Here is a 9,582-nt window from a genome sequence, read left to right as displayed (position 1 = left end):
AAATAAAATATATACAATTAAAGCGCATTTAATATCAGGTGCGATCATACCAGCACTAATGCACCGGATCCCATCAGAACTCCGCAGTTAAGCGTGCTTGGGCGAGAGTAGTACTAGGATGGGTGACCTCCTGGGAAGTCCTTGTGTTGCACCTCTTTTTTGCGATTTTTTAAATACTTCTATTCATTTCTGTTAGCCGGCGTAAAAGAATCGGAAAAAGTAGGAGAAAACAAATATTTCAACGTTAATTGTGTTTGTTCTGCCGTTAATAAGTGAAAGAAATAAAATATATACAATTAAAGCGCATTTAATATCAGGTGCGATCATACCAGCACTAATGCACCGGATCCCATCAGAACTCCGCAGTTAAGCGTGCTTGGGCGAGAGTAGTACTAGGATGGGTGACCTCCTGGGAAGTCCTTGTGTTGCACCTCTTTTTTGCGATTTTTTAAATACTTCTATTCATTTCTGTTAGCCGGCGTAAAAGAATCGGAAAAAGTAGGAGAAAACAAATATTTCAACGTTAATTGTGTTTGTTCTGCCGTTAATAAGTGAAAGAAATAAAATATATACAATTAAAGCGCATTTAATATCAGGTGCGATCATACCAGCACTAATGCACCGGATCCCATCAGAACTCCGCAGTTAAGCGTGCTTGGGCGAGAGTAGTACTAGGATGGGTGACCTCCTGGGAAGTCCTTGTGTTGCACCTCTTTTTTGCGATTTTTTAAATACTTCTATTCATTTCTGTTAGCCGGCGTAAAAGAATCGGAAAAAGTAGGAGAAAACAAATATTTCAACGTTAATTGTGTTTGTTCTGCCGTTAATAAGTGAAAGAAATAAAATATATACAATTAAAGCGCATTTAATATCAGGTGCGATCATACCAGCACTAATGCACCGGATCCCATCAGAACTCCGCAGTTAAGCGTGCTTGGGCGAGAGTAGTACTAGGATGGGTGACCTCCTGGGAAGTCCTTGTGTTGCACCTCTTTTTTGCGATTTTTTAAATACTTCTATTCATTTCTGTTAGCCGGCGTAAAAGAATCGGAAAAAGTAGGAGAAAACAAATATTTCAACGTTAATTGTGTTTGTTCTGCCGTTAATAAGTGAAAGAAATAAAATATATACAATTAAAGCGCATTTAATATCAGGTGCGATCATACCAGCACTAATGCACCGGATCCCATCAGAACTCCGCAGTTAAGCGTGCTTGGGCGAGAGTAGTACTAGGATGGGTGACCTCCTGGGAAGTCCTTGTGTTGCACCTCTTTTTTGCGATTTTTTAAATACTTCTATTCATTTCTGTTAGCCGGCGTAAAAGAATCGGAAAAAGTAGGAGAAAACAAATATTTCAACGTTAATTGTGTTTGTTCTGCCGTTAATAAGTGAAAGAAATAAAATATATACAATTAAAGCGCATTTAATATCAGGTGCGATCATACCAGCACTAATGCACCGGATCCCATCAGAACTCCGCAGTTAAGCGTGCTTGGGCGAGAGTAGTACTAGGATGGGTGACCTCCTGGGAAGTCCTTGTGTTGCACCTCTTTTTTGCGATTTTTTAAATACTTCTATTCATTTCTGTTAGCCGGCGTAAAAGAATCGGAAAAAGTAGGAGAAAACAAATATTTCAACGTTAATTGTGTTTGTTCTGCCGTTAATAAGTGAAAGAAATAAAATATATACAATTAAAGCGCATTTAATATCAGGTGCGATCATACCAGCACTAATGCACCGGATCCCATCAGAACTCCGCAGTTAAGCGTGCTTGGGCGAGAGTAGTACTAGGATGGGTGACCTCCTGGGAAGTCCTTGTGTTGCACCTCTTTTTTGCGATTTTTTAAATACTTCTATTCATTTCTGTTAGCCGGCGTAAAAGAATCGGAAAAAGTAGGAGAAAACAAATATTTCAACGTTAATTGTGTTTGTTCTGCCGTTAATAAGTGAAAGAAATAAAATATATACAATTAAAGCGCATTTAATATCAGGTGCGATCATACCAGCACTAATGCACCGGATCCCATCAGAACTCCGCAGTTAAGCGTGCTTGGGCGAGAGTACTAGTGACCTCCTGGATGGGTGACCTCCTGGGAAGTCCTTGTGTTGCACCTCTTTTTTGCGATTTTTTAAATACTTCTATTCATTTCTGTTAGCCGGCGTAAAAGAATCGGAAAAAGTAGGAGAAAACAAATATTTCAACGTTAATTGTGTTTGTTCTGCCGTTAATAAGTGAAAGAAATAAAATATATACAATTAAAGCGCATTTAATATCAGGTGCGATCATACCAGCACTAATGCACCGGATCCCATCAGAACTCCGCAGTTAAGCGTGCTTGGGCGAGAGTAGTACTAGGATGGGTGACCTCCTGGGAAGTCCTTGTGTTGCACCTCTTTTTTGCGATTTTTTAAATACTTCTATTCATTTCTGTTAGCCGGCGTAAAAGAATCGGAAAAAGTAGGAGAAAACAAATATTTCAACGTTAATTGTGTTTGTTCTGCCGTTAATAAGTGAAAGAAATAAAATATATACAATTAAAGCGCATTTAATATCAGGTGCGATCATACCAGCACTAATGCACCGGATCCCATCAGAACTCCGCAGTTAAGCGTGCTTGGGCGAGAGTAGTACTAGGATGGGTGACCTCCTGGGAAGTCCTTGTGTTGCACCTCTTTTTTGCGATTTTTTAAATACTTCTATTCATTTCTGTTAGCCGGCGTAAAAGAATCGGAAAAAGTAGGAGAAAACAAATATTTCAACGTTAATTGTGTTTGTTCTGCCGTTAATAAGTGAAAGAAATAAAATATATACAATTAAAGCGCATTTAATATCAGGTGCGATCATACCAGCACTAATGCACCGGATCCCATCAGAACTCCGCAGTTAAGCGTGCTTGGGCGAGAGTAGTACTAGGATGGGTGACCTCCTGGGAAGTCCTTGTGTTGCACCTCTTTTTTGCGATTTTTTAAATACTTCTATTCATTTCTGTTAGCCGGCGTAAAAGAATCGGAAAAAGTAGGAGAAAACAAATATTTCAACGTTAATTGTGTTTGTTCTGCCGTTAATAAGTGAAAGAAATAAAATATATACAATTAAAGCGCATTTAATATCAGGTGCGATCATACCAGCACTAATGCACCGGATCCCATCAGAACTCCGCAGTTAAGCGTGCTTGGGCGAGAGTAGTACTAGGATGGGTGACCTCCTGGGAAGTCCTTGTGTTGCACCTCTTTTTTGCGATTTTTTAAATACTTCTATTCATTTCTGTTAGCCGGCGTAAAAGAATCGGAAAAAGTAGGAGAAAACAAATATTTCAACGTTAATTGTGTTTGTTCTGCCGTTAATAAGTGAAAGAAATAAAATATATACAATTAAAGCGCATTTAATATCAGGTGCGATCATACCAGCACTAATGCACCGGATCCCATCAGAACTCCGCAGTTAAGCGTGCTTGGGCGAGAGTAGTACTAGGATGGGTGACCTCCTGGGAAGTCCTTGTGTTGCACCTTTTTTTTCTGCCGTTAATAAGTGAAAGAAATAAAATATATACAATTAAAGCGCATTTAATATCAGGTGCGATCATACCAGCACTAATGCACCGGATCCCATCAGAACTCCGCAGTTAAGCGTGCTTGGGCGAGAGTAGTACTAGGATGGGTGACCTCCTGGGAAGTCCTTGTGTTGCACCTCTTTTTTGCGATTTTTTAAATACTTCTATTCATTTCTGTTAGCCGGCGTAAAAGAATCGGAAAAAGTAGGAGAAAACAAATATTTCAACGTTAATTGTGTTTGTTCTGCCGTTAATAAGTGAAAGAAATAAAATATATACAATTAAAGCGCATTTAATATCAGGTGCGATCATACCAGCACTAATGCACCGGATCCCATCAGAACTCCGCAGTTAAGCGTGCTTGGGCGAGAGTAGTACTAGGATGGGTGACCTCCTGGGAAGTCCTTGTGTTGCACCTCTTTTTTGCGATTTTTTAAATACTTCTATTCATTTCTGTTAGCCGGCGTAAAAGAATCGGAAAAAGTAGGAGAAAACAAATATTTCAACGTTAATTGTGTTTGTTCTGCCGTTAATAAGTGAAAGAAATAAAATATATACAATTAAAGCGCATTTAATATCAGGTGCGATCATACCAGCACTAATGCACCGGATCCCATCAGAACTCCGCAGTTAAGCGTGCTTGGGCGAGAGTAGTACTAGGATGGGTGACCTCCTGGGAAGTCCTTGTGTTGCACCTCTTTTTTGCGATTTTTTAAATACTTCTATTCATTTCTGTTAGCCGGCGTAAAAGAATCGGAAAAAGTAGGAGAAAACAAATATTTCAACGTTAATTGTGTTTGTTCTGCCGTTAATAAGTGAAAGAAATAAAATATATACAATTAAAGCGCATTTAATATCAGGTGCGATCATACCAGCACTAATGCACCGGATCCCATCAGAACTCCGCAGTTAAGCGTGCTTGGGCGAGAGTAGTACTAGGATGGGTGACCTCCTGGGAAGTCCTTGTGTTGCACCTCTTTTTTGCGATTTTTTAAATACTTCTATTCATTTCTGTTAGCCGGCGTAAAAGAATCGGAAAAAGTAGGAGAAAACAAATATTTCAACGTTAATTGTGTTTGTTCTGCCGTTAATAAGTGAAAGAAATAAAATATATACAATTAAAGCGCATTTAATATCAGGTGCGATCATACCAGCACTAATGCACCGGATCCCATCAGAACTCCGCAGTTAAGCGTGCTTGGGCGAGAGTAGTACTAGGATGGGTGACCTCCTGGGAAGTCCTTGTGTTGCACCTCTTTTTTGCGATTTTTTAAATACTTCTATTCATTTCTGTTAGCCGGCGTAAAAGAATCGGAAAAAGTAGGAGAAAACAAATATTTCAACGTTAATTGTGTTTGTTCTGCCGTTAATAAGTGAAAGAAATAAAATATATACAATTAAAGCGCATTTAATATCAGGTGCGATCATACCAGCACTAATGCACCGGATCCCATCAGAACTCCGCAGTTAAGCGTGCTTGGGCGAGAGTAGTACTAGGATGGGTGACCTCCTGGGAAGTCCTTGTGTTGCACCTCTTTTTTGCGATTTTTTAAATACTTCTATTCATTTCTGTTAGCCGGCGTAAAAGAATCGGAAAAAGTAGGAGAAAACAAATATTTCAACGTTAATTGTGTTTGTTCTGCCGTTAATAAGTGAAAGAAATAAAATATATACAATTAAAGCGCATTTAATATCAGGTGCGATCATACCAGCACTAATGCACCGGATCCCATCAGAACTCCGCAGTTAAGCGTGCTTGGGCGAGAGTAGTACTAGGATGGGTGACCTCCTGGGAAGTCCTTGTGTTGCACCTCTTTTTTGCGATTTTTTAAATACTTCTATTCATTTCTGTTAGCCGGCGTAAAAGAATCGGAAAAAGTAGGAGAAAACAAATATTTCAACGTTAATTGTGTTTGTTCTGCCGTTAATAAGTGAAAGAAATAAAATATATACAATTAAAGCGCATTTAATATCAGGTGCGATCATACCAGCACTAATGCACCGGATCCCATCAGAACTCCGCAGTTAAGCGTGCTTGGGCGAGAGTAGTACTAGGATGGGTGACCTCCTGGGAAGTCCTTGTGTTGCACCTCTTTTTTGCGATTTTTTAAATACTTCTATTCATTTCTGTTAGCCGGCGTAAAAGAATCGGAAAAAGTAGGAGAAAACAAATATTTCAACGTTAATTGTGTTTGTTCTGCCGTTAATAAGTGAAAGAAATAAAATATATACAATTAAAGCGCATTTAATATCAGGTGCGATCATACCAGCACTAATGCACCGGATCCCATCAGAACTCCGCAGTTAAGCGTGCTTGGGCGAGAGTAGTACTAGGATGGGTGACCTCCTGGGAAGTCCTTGTGTTGCACCTCTTTTTTGCGATTTTTTAAATACTTCTATTCATTTCTGTTAGCCGGCGTAAAAGAATCGGAAAAAGTAGGAGAAAACAAATATTTCAACGTTAATTGTGTTTGTTCTGCCGTTAATAAGTGAAAGAAATAAAATATATACAATTAAAGCGCATTTAATATCAGGTGCGATCATACCAGCACTAATGCACCGGATCCCATCAGAACTCCGCAGTTAAGCGTGCTTGGGCGAGAGTAGTACTAGGATGGGTGACCTCCTGGGAAGTCCTTGTGTTGCACCTCTTTTTTGCGATTTTTTAAATACTTCTATTCATTTCTGTTAGCCGGCGTAAAAGAATCGGAAAAAGTAGGAGAAAACAAATATTTCAACGTTAATTGTGTTTGTTCTGCCGTTAATAAGTGAAAGAAATAAAATATATACAATTAAAGCGCATTTAATATCAGGTGCGATCATACCAGCACTAATGCACCGGATCCCATCAGAACTCCGCAGTTAAGCGTGCTTGGGCGAGAGTAGTACTAGGATGGGTGACCTCCTGGGAAGTCCTTGTGTTGCACCTCTTTTTTGCGATTTTTTAAATACTTCTATTCATTTCTGTTAGCCGGCGTAAAAGAATCGGAAAAAGTAGGAGAAAACAAATATTTCAACGTTAATTGTGTTTGTTCTGCCGTTAATAAGTGAAAGAAATAAAATATATACAATTAAAGCGCATTTAATATCAGGTGCGATCATACCAGCACTAATGCACCGGATCCCATCAGAACTCCGCAGTTAAGCGTGCTTGGGCGAGAGTAGTACTAGGATGGGTGACCTCCTGGGAAGTCCTTGTGTTGCACCTCTTTTTTGCGATTTTTTAAATACTTCTATTCATTTCTGTTAGCCGGCGTAAAAGAATCGGAAAAAGTAGGAGAAAACAAATATTTCAACGTTAATTGTGTTTGTTCTGCCGTTAATAAGTGAAAGAAATAAAATATATACAATTAAAGCGCATTTAATATCAGGTGCGATCATACCAGCACTAATGCACCGGATCCCATCAGAACTCCGCAGTTAAGCGTGCTTGGGCGAGAGTAGTACTAGGATGGGTGACCTCCTGGGAAGTCCTTGTGTTGCACCTCTTTTTTGCGATTTTTTAAATACTTCTATTCATTTCTGTTAGCCGGCGTAAAAGAATCGGAAAAAGTAGGAGAAAACAAATATTTCAACGTTAATTGTGTTTGTTCTGCCGTTAATAAGTGAAAGAAATAAAATATATACAATTAAAGCGCATTTAATATCAGGTGCGATCATACCAGCACTAATGCACCGGATCCCATCAGAACTCCGCAGTTAAGCGTGCTTGGGCGAGAGTAGTACTAGGATGGGTGACCTCCTGGGAAGTCCTTGTGTTGCACCTCTTTTTTGCGATTTTTTAAATACTTCTATTCATTTCTGTTAGCCGGCGTAAAAGAATCGGAAAAAGTAGGAGAAAACAAATATTTCAACGTTAATTGTGTTTGTTCTGCCGTTAATAAGTGAAAGAAATAAAATATATACAATTAAAGCGCATTTAATATCAGGTGCGATCATACCAGCACTAATGCACCGGATCCCATCAGAACTCCGCAGTTAAGCGTGCTTGGGCGAGAGTAGTACTAGGATGGGTGACCTCCTGGGAAGTCCTTGTGTTGCACCTCTTTTTTGCGATTTTTTAAATACTTCTATTCATTTCTGTTAGCCGGCGTAAAAGAATCGGAAAAAGTAGGAGAAAACAAATATTTCAACGTTAATTGTGTTTGTTCTGCCGTTAATAAGTGAAAGAAATAAAATATATACAATTAAAGCGCATTTAATATCAGGTGCGATCATACCAGCACTAATGCACCGGATCCCATCAGAACTCCGCAGTTAAGCGTGCTTGGGCGAGAGTAGTACTAGGATGGGTGACCTCCTGGGAAGTCCTTGTGTTGCACCTCTTTTTTGCGATTTTTTAAATACTTCTATTCATTTCTGTTAGCCGGCGTAAAAGAATCGGAAAAAGTAGGAGAAAACAAATATTTCAACGTTAATTGTGTTTGTTCTGCCGTTAATAAGTGAAAGAAATAAAATATATACAATTAAAGCGCATTTAATATCAGGTGCGATCATACCAGCACTAATGCACCGGATCCCATCAGAACTCCGCAGTTAAGCGTGCTTGGGCGAGAGTAGTACTAGGATGGGTGACCTCCTGGGAAGTCCTTGTGTTGCACCTCTTTTTTGCGATTTTTTAAATACTTCTATTCATTTCTGTTAGCCGGCGTAAAAGAATCGGAAAAAGTAGGAGAAAACAAATATTTCAACGTTAATTGTGTTTGTTCTGCCGTTAATAAGTGAAAGAAATAAAATATATACAATTAAAGCGCATTTAATATCAGGTGCGATCATACCAGCACTAATGCACCGGATCCCATCAGAACTCCGCAGTTAAGCGTGCTTGGGCGAGAGTAGTACTAGGATGGGTGACCTCCTGGGAAGTCCTTGTGTTGCACCTCTTTTTTGCGATTTTTTAAATACTTCTATTCATTTCTGTTAGCCGGCGTAAAAGAATCGGAAAAAGTAGGAGAAAACAAATATTTCAACGTTAATTGTGTTTGTTCTGCCGTTAATAAGTGAAAGAAATAAAATATATACAATTAAAGCGCATTTAATATCAGGTGCGATCATACCAGCACTAATGCACCGGATCCCATCAGAACTCCGCAGTTAAGCGTGCTTGGGCGAGAGTAGTACTAGGATGGGTGACCTCCTGGGAAGTCCTTGTGTTGCACCTCTTTTTTGCGATTTTTTAAATACTTCTATTCATTTCTGTTAGCCGGCGTAAAAGAATCGGAAAAAGTAGGAGAAAACAAATATTTCAACGTTAATTGTGTTTGTTCTGCCGTTAATAAGTGAAAGAAATAAAATATATACAATTAAAGCGCATTTAATATCAGGTGCGATCATACCAGCACTAATGCACCGGATCCCATCAGAACTCCGCAGTTAAGCGTGCTTGGGCGAGAGTAGTACTAGGATGGGTGACCTCCTGGGAAGTCCTTGTGTTGCACCTCTTTTTTGCGATTTTTTAAATACTTCTATTCATTTCTGTTAGCCGGCGTAAAAGAATCGGAAAAAGTAGGAGAAAACAAATATTTCAACGTTAATTGTGTTTGTTCTGCCGTTAATAAGTGAAAGAAATAAAATATATACAATTAAAGCGCATTTAATATCAGGTGCGATCATACCAGCACTAATGCACCGGATCCCATCAGAACTCCGCAGTTAAGCGTGCTTGGGCGAGAGTAGTACTAGGATGGGTGACCTCCTGGGAAGTCCTTGTGTTGCACCTCTTTTTTGCGATTTTTTAAATACTTCTATTCATTTCTGTTAGCCGGCGTAAAAGAATCGGAAAAAGTAGGAGAAAACAAATATTTCAACGTTAATTGTGTTTGTTCTGCCGTTAATAAGTGAAAGAAATAAAATATATACAATTAAAGCGCATTTAATATCAGGTGCGATCATACCAGCACTAATGCACCGGATCCCATCAGAACTCCGCAGTTAAGCGTGCTTGGGCGAGAGTAGTACTAGGATGGGTGACCTCCTGGGAAGTCCTTGTGTTGCACCTCTTTTTTGCGATTTTTTAAATACTTCTATTCAT

General features: G+C 39.2%; 34 non-coding genes and 1 pseudogene across 34 annotated transcripts; all 35 read left to right on the top strand.

Annotated features, from left to right (window-relative positions):
* The first annotated feature begins 36 nt into the window (after window positions 1–36).
* LOC127113496 (5S ribosomal RNA) lies at window positions 37–155 on the top strand. Its single transcript, XR_007799562.1, has one exon. It is a non-coding gene; the product is annotated as a 5S ribosomal RNA (ribosomal RNA).
* A 160-nt stretch (window positions 156–315) lies between these two features.
* Window positions 316–434, top strand: LOC127113495 (5S ribosomal RNA). Its single transcript, XR_007799561.1, has one exon. It is a non-coding gene; the product is annotated as a 5S ribosomal RNA (ribosomal RNA).
* Window positions 435–594: 160 nt separating this feature from the next.
* On the top strand, window positions 595–713 carry LOC127113494 (5S ribosomal RNA). Its single transcript, XR_007799560.1, has one exon. It is a non-coding gene; the product is annotated as a 5S ribosomal RNA (ribosomal RNA).
* Window positions 714–873: 160 nt separating this feature from the next.
* LOC127113493 (5S ribosomal RNA) lies at window positions 874–992 on the top strand. The gene has a single exon (XR_007799559.1). It is a non-coding gene; the product is annotated as a 5S ribosomal RNA (ribosomal RNA).
* Window positions 993–1,152: 160 nt separating this feature from the next.
* Window positions 1,153–1,271, top strand: LOC127113492 (5S ribosomal RNA). The gene has a single exon (XR_007799558.1). It is a non-coding gene; the product is annotated as a 5S ribosomal RNA (ribosomal RNA).
* Window positions 1,272–1,431: 160 nt separating this feature from the next.
* Window positions 1,432–1,550, top strand: LOC127113491 (5S ribosomal RNA). Its single transcript, XR_007799557.1, has one exon. It is a non-coding gene; the product is annotated as a 5S ribosomal RNA (ribosomal RNA).
* A 160-nt stretch (window positions 1,551–1,710) lies between these two features.
* On the top strand, window positions 1,711–1,829 carry LOC127113489 (5S ribosomal RNA). Its single transcript, XR_007799555.1, has one exon. It is a non-coding gene; the product is annotated as a 5S ribosomal RNA (ribosomal RNA).
* Window positions 1,830–1,989: 160 nt separating this feature from the next.
* On the top strand, window positions 1,990–2,115 carry LOC127113584 (uncharacterized; annotated as a pseudogene).
* Window positions 2,116–2,275: 160 nt separating this feature from the next.
* Window positions 2,276–2,394, top strand: LOC127113488 (5S ribosomal RNA). Its single transcript, XR_007799554.1, has one exon. It is a non-coding gene; the product is annotated as a 5S ribosomal RNA (ribosomal RNA).
* Window positions 2,395–2,554: 160 nt separating this feature from the next.
* Window positions 2,555–2,673, top strand: LOC127113487 (5S ribosomal RNA). The gene has a single exon (XR_007799553.1). It is a non-coding gene; the product is annotated as a 5S ribosomal RNA (ribosomal RNA).
* Window positions 2,674–2,833: 160 nt separating this feature from the next.
* On the top strand, window positions 2,834–2,952 carry LOC127113486 (5S ribosomal RNA). The gene has a single exon (XR_007799552.1). It is a non-coding gene; the product is annotated as a 5S ribosomal RNA (ribosomal RNA).
* A 160-nt stretch (window positions 2,953–3,112) lies between these two features.
* On the top strand, window positions 3,113–3,231 carry LOC127113484 (5S ribosomal RNA). Its single transcript, XR_007799551.1, has one exon. It is a non-coding gene; the product is annotated as a 5S ribosomal RNA (ribosomal RNA).
* Window positions 3,232–3,391: 160 nt separating this feature from the next.
* LOC127113561 (5S ribosomal RNA) lies at window positions 3,392–3,510 on the top strand. The gene has a single exon (XR_007799626.1). It is a non-coding gene; the product is annotated as a 5S ribosomal RNA (ribosomal RNA).
* Window positions 3,511–3,572: 62 nt separating this feature from the next.
* On the top strand, window positions 3,573–3,691 carry LOC127113482 (5S ribosomal RNA). Its single transcript, XR_007799549.1, has one exon. It is a non-coding gene; the product is annotated as a 5S ribosomal RNA (ribosomal RNA).
* Window positions 3,692–3,851: 160 nt separating this feature from the next.
* On the top strand, window positions 3,852–3,970 carry LOC127113481 (5S ribosomal RNA). The gene has a single exon (XR_007799548.1). It is a non-coding gene; the product is annotated as a 5S ribosomal RNA (ribosomal RNA).
* Window positions 3,971–4,130: 160 nt separating this feature from the next.
* Window positions 4,131–4,249, top strand: LOC127113480 (5S ribosomal RNA). The gene has a single exon (XR_007799547.1). It is a non-coding gene; the product is annotated as a 5S ribosomal RNA (ribosomal RNA).
* A 160-nt stretch (window positions 4,250–4,409) lies between these two features.
* LOC127113479 (5S ribosomal RNA) lies at window positions 4,410–4,528 on the top strand. Its single transcript, XR_007799546.1, has one exon. It is a non-coding gene; the product is annotated as a 5S ribosomal RNA (ribosomal RNA).
* A 160-nt stretch (window positions 4,529–4,688) lies between these two features.
* On the top strand, window positions 4,689–4,807 carry LOC127113478 (5S ribosomal RNA). The gene has a single exon (XR_007799545.1). It is a non-coding gene; the product is annotated as a 5S ribosomal RNA (ribosomal RNA).
* Window positions 4,808–4,967: 160 nt separating this feature from the next.
* Window positions 4,968–5,086, top strand: LOC127113476 (5S ribosomal RNA). Its single transcript, XR_007799543.1, has one exon. It is a non-coding gene; the product is annotated as a 5S ribosomal RNA (ribosomal RNA).
* Window positions 5,087–5,246: 160 nt separating this feature from the next.
* On the top strand, window positions 5,247–5,365 carry LOC127113475 (5S ribosomal RNA). Its single transcript, XR_007799542.1, has one exon. It is a non-coding gene; the product is annotated as a 5S ribosomal RNA (ribosomal RNA).
* A 160-nt stretch (window positions 5,366–5,525) lies between these two features.
* LOC127113474 (5S ribosomal RNA) lies at window positions 5,526–5,644 on the top strand. The gene has a single exon (XR_007799541.1). It is a non-coding gene; the product is annotated as a 5S ribosomal RNA (ribosomal RNA).
* Window positions 5,645–5,804: 160 nt separating this feature from the next.
* On the top strand, window positions 5,805–5,923 carry LOC127113473 (5S ribosomal RNA). Its single transcript, XR_007799540.1, has one exon. It is a non-coding gene; the product is annotated as a 5S ribosomal RNA (ribosomal RNA).
* A 160-nt stretch (window positions 5,924–6,083) lies between these two features.
* On the top strand, window positions 6,084–6,202 carry LOC127113472 (5S ribosomal RNA). The gene has a single exon (XR_007799539.1). It is a non-coding gene; the product is annotated as a 5S ribosomal RNA (ribosomal RNA).
* A 160-nt stretch (window positions 6,203–6,362) lies between these two features.
* On the top strand, window positions 6,363–6,481 carry LOC127113471 (5S ribosomal RNA). Its single transcript, XR_007799538.1, has one exon. It is a non-coding gene; the product is annotated as a 5S ribosomal RNA (ribosomal RNA).
* A 160-nt stretch (window positions 6,482–6,641) lies between these two features.
* On the top strand, window positions 6,642–6,760 carry LOC127113470 (5S ribosomal RNA). Its single transcript, XR_007799537.1, has one exon. It is a non-coding gene; the product is annotated as a 5S ribosomal RNA (ribosomal RNA).
* Window positions 6,761–6,920: 160 nt separating this feature from the next.
* LOC127113468 (5S ribosomal RNA) lies at window positions 6,921–7,039 on the top strand. Its single transcript, XR_007799536.1, has one exon. It is a non-coding gene; the product is annotated as a 5S ribosomal RNA (ribosomal RNA).
* Window positions 7,040–7,199: 160 nt separating this feature from the next.
* On the top strand, window positions 7,200–7,318 carry LOC127113467 (5S ribosomal RNA). The gene has a single exon (XR_007799535.1). It is a non-coding gene; the product is annotated as a 5S ribosomal RNA (ribosomal RNA).
* Window positions 7,319–7,478: 160 nt separating this feature from the next.
* Window positions 7,479–7,597, top strand: LOC127113466 (5S ribosomal RNA). Its single transcript, XR_007799534.1, has one exon. It is a non-coding gene; the product is annotated as a 5S ribosomal RNA (ribosomal RNA).
* A 160-nt stretch (window positions 7,598–7,757) lies between these two features.
* Window positions 7,758–7,876, top strand: LOC127113464 (5S ribosomal RNA). Its single transcript, XR_007799532.1, has one exon. It is a non-coding gene; the product is annotated as a 5S ribosomal RNA (ribosomal RNA).
* Window positions 7,877–8,036: 160 nt separating this feature from the next.
* LOC127113463 (5S ribosomal RNA) lies at window positions 8,037–8,155 on the top strand. Its single transcript, XR_007799531.1, has one exon. It is a non-coding gene; the product is annotated as a 5S ribosomal RNA (ribosomal RNA).
* Window positions 8,156–8,315: 160 nt separating this feature from the next.
* LOC127113462 (5S ribosomal RNA) lies at window positions 8,316–8,434 on the top strand. Its single transcript, XR_007799530.1, has one exon. It is a non-coding gene; the product is annotated as a 5S ribosomal RNA (ribosomal RNA).
* Window positions 8,435–8,594: 160 nt separating this feature from the next.
* LOC127113461 (5S ribosomal RNA) lies at window positions 8,595–8,713 on the top strand. Its single transcript, XR_007799529.1, has one exon. It is a non-coding gene; the product is annotated as a 5S ribosomal RNA (ribosomal RNA).
* A 160-nt stretch (window positions 8,714–8,873) lies between these two features.
* On the top strand, window positions 8,874–8,992 carry LOC127113460 (5S ribosomal RNA). Its single transcript, XR_007799528.1, has one exon. It is a non-coding gene; the product is annotated as a 5S ribosomal RNA (ribosomal RNA).
* Window positions 8,993–9,152: 160 nt separating this feature from the next.
* On the top strand, window positions 9,153–9,271 carry LOC127113459 (5S ribosomal RNA). Its single transcript, XR_007799527.1, has one exon. It is a non-coding gene; the product is annotated as a 5S ribosomal RNA (ribosomal RNA).
* Window positions 9,272–9,431: 160 nt separating this feature from the next.
* On the top strand, window positions 9,432–9,550 carry LOC127113458 (5S ribosomal RNA). Its single transcript, XR_007799526.1, has one exon. It is a non-coding gene; the product is annotated as a 5S ribosomal RNA (ribosomal RNA).
* The last annotated feature ends 32 nt before the right edge of the window (window positions 9,551–9,582 follow it).

The sequence above is a fragment of the Lathyrus oleraceus genome, unplaced genomic scaffold (assembly GCF_024323335.1).
Source record: "Lathyrus oleraceus cultivar Zhongwan6 unplaced genomic scaffold, CAAS_Psat_ZW6_1.0 chrUn0350, whole genome shotgun sequence".
NCBI classification, from domain to species: domain Eukaryota; kingdom Viridiplantae; phylum Streptophyta; class Magnoliopsida; order Fabales; family Fabaceae; genus Lathyrus; species Lathyrus oleraceus.
This window is presented reverse-complemented; position numbering and strand designations above follow the sequence as displayed.